The following is a 2,304-nucleotide window of genomic DNA, read 5'->3' on the forward strand; positions in this document are numbered from 1 at the left end:
TCAATAAAAAAAAGAATGAAATGATACAGATTTCTCTTATTCATCATCTTAACTAATTATGATTTTATTCTTTTACAATTTAGTGTGAGTTTTGTCATGAATTGCTTATATATACTACTTTAATCTTAACCAGAAATCACTTTTAGAAGAAAGAGGAGAGTACTACACATACGATATAAGTAGTTCTTCAAACAGTTAATTGTTTAAGGCTGGAAGAGACTGGGGACTAGTATAACCATTGTTATAGCGAAGATCATCAAGGAGGGATCTCTTTGTGATGATTTTTTAAATATCTTTTGTTTCCAGGTTTTCAAAGTCTGAAATAAGAAAAGGAAGTTTGCAGATAACTGGAGTTTCCCAAAATAACTGAATTTCAGTCTCATACTTAATTGATGATACATTTAATATTCTAAATTTTTCTCTATATAAAATTATTTTCTCCATATCTTTCCATATGAAAGTGGAAAATATCAGACCCAAGAGGCTGAGTTTATTCTTGCTAGTTTCACAGGGAACCCAGAACTCCAGTTGCCCCCGCTTCTCACCATCCTAGCAGTTTATTTGGTTACAGTTGTGGGAAAGGCGTGAACATCTTGATTCTGTTTAGTTCTCAGCTGCACACGCCCGTGTGTTATTTTCTCGGCAGCCTGTCCTTTATTTACCTATGTCAGTCCACTGTCATTACTCTTCAAATTCTGGAAAGCATTGTAATGAAAAAGAGCCTTGCTTTTATTGCAAAAGCAACGTTCAGTTCTACTTCTACTCTGCTTTTGTTGCTGTGGATTGCCGCCTGTTGGCCGCAATGGCATATGATCCCTATGTAGCTCTTTTTGCTTTACAATGTAACCATGTCCTATCAGGTCTACTCAGGGATGGTAGCTAGGGTGTATGGCATGGGCTTACCCAGTGCCACAGCTAATCTGTCTTCCTGGTAAGAGTGCTTCTCCATAAGACTGATATAGTTAACCATTACTTCCGTGATCTTTTTCCATTACTAGAGCTCCCTTGCTCTATACCTTTGTCAATGAGTTCCTAATTCTGTGTTTCAGCATGTTTAGCATTATTGCCTCTGATCTGACCATCCTTAATGTCGACATCTTCATCATTGTCAGTGTGCTCTACATTCATTACACTGCGGACAGATTCGTGGCCTTCAGCACCTGCAGCTCCCACATCTTGGCTGTTGCTGTCTTCTATGGGTCTTTAGTATTCATGTACTTACAGCCATCATCAGTCAGCTCCATGGGCCAAGGCAAAGTGCCTTGTTGAGCACATGCAGAACCCCTTGATCTACAGTCTGAAAAGTAAAAATGTCAAACTTCACCGAACAATTCCCTGAAAAAAAGTTTTCAGTGAATGAAAACCGGTGTTCTTTGGCAAAATCTTTAAGTTATTGAGGATTGGAAAGAGAATGGGCTAGAGAAATCCTGAGGTTATTCCTAGCTCATTGTTATATGGAAGTAATGTATTGAAGCAAGACTCACTCCCAGGTTCACACACACACAAAGAGCAGGTCCTGTCTGGATGCCTGAGTGCGGTAACCAATATTAACCCATGTCATCTTTTGGAAATATTTCAAAAACTTCTTCAAGTGATAATGTAAATGCATATTATATAAGCATATACATACCTGCCTATATGCATGCATATTACATACTTATGTGTACAAATACCATGCTTTTAAAAGACAAGAATCATCTATGTTATGTCAGGGAATAAACATATTTATTCCTTTATCTTTTGGTCTGATCATCAGTGTTTTAAAAGCTATGATCTAATATGTATATATTCCATACTTTCTTCATCCATTCTTCCATTGAAGGGCATCTAGGTTGTTCCCAGGCTCTGGCTATTACAAACAATGCTGCTATGAACATAGTAGAGCATATACTTTTGTTGTATGATAAGGCCTCTCTTGGGTATATTCCCAAGAGTTGTATTGCTGGGTCCATGGGTAGGTTGATTCCGAATTTCCTGAGAAAACGCCACACTGCTTTCCAAAGTAGTTGGCACAAGATTGCATTCCCACCAGCAATGGATGAGTGTATCCCTTTCTCCACAACCTCTCCAGGAAAGGCTATCATTGGTGTTTCTATTTTAGCCATTTGACAGGTGTAAGATGGTATCTTTTTTTTTTTTGTTTTGTTTTTGTTTTTGTTTTGTTTTGTTTTTCGAGACAGGGTTTCTCTGTGGTTTTGGAGCCTGTCCTGGAACTAGCTCTTGTAGACCAGGCTGGTCTCGAACTCACAGAGATCTGCCTGCCTCTGCCTCCCAAGTGCTGGGATTAAAGGCGTGCGCCACTAC

The 2,304-nt window shown here is 38.7% G+C and overlaps 1 pseudogene; it reads left to right on the plus strand.

The window, feature by feature from the left end:
• Nucleotides 1–461: 461 nt before the first annotated feature.
• Nucleotides 462–1,339, plus strand: LOC126496135 (olfactory receptor 150-like; annotated as a pseudogene).
• Nucleotides 1,340–2,304: the final 965 nt, after the last annotated feature.

Source organism: Alexandromys fortis, unplaced genomic scaffold (genome assembly GCF_014885135.2).
Source record: "Alexandromys fortis isolate MF-2015 unplaced genomic scaffold, M_Fortis_MF-2015_v1.1 scaffold_1324, whole genome shotgun sequence".
Taxonomy (NCBI): Eukaryota; Metazoa; Chordata; class Mammalia; order Rodentia; family Cricetidae; genus Alexandromys; species Alexandromys fortis.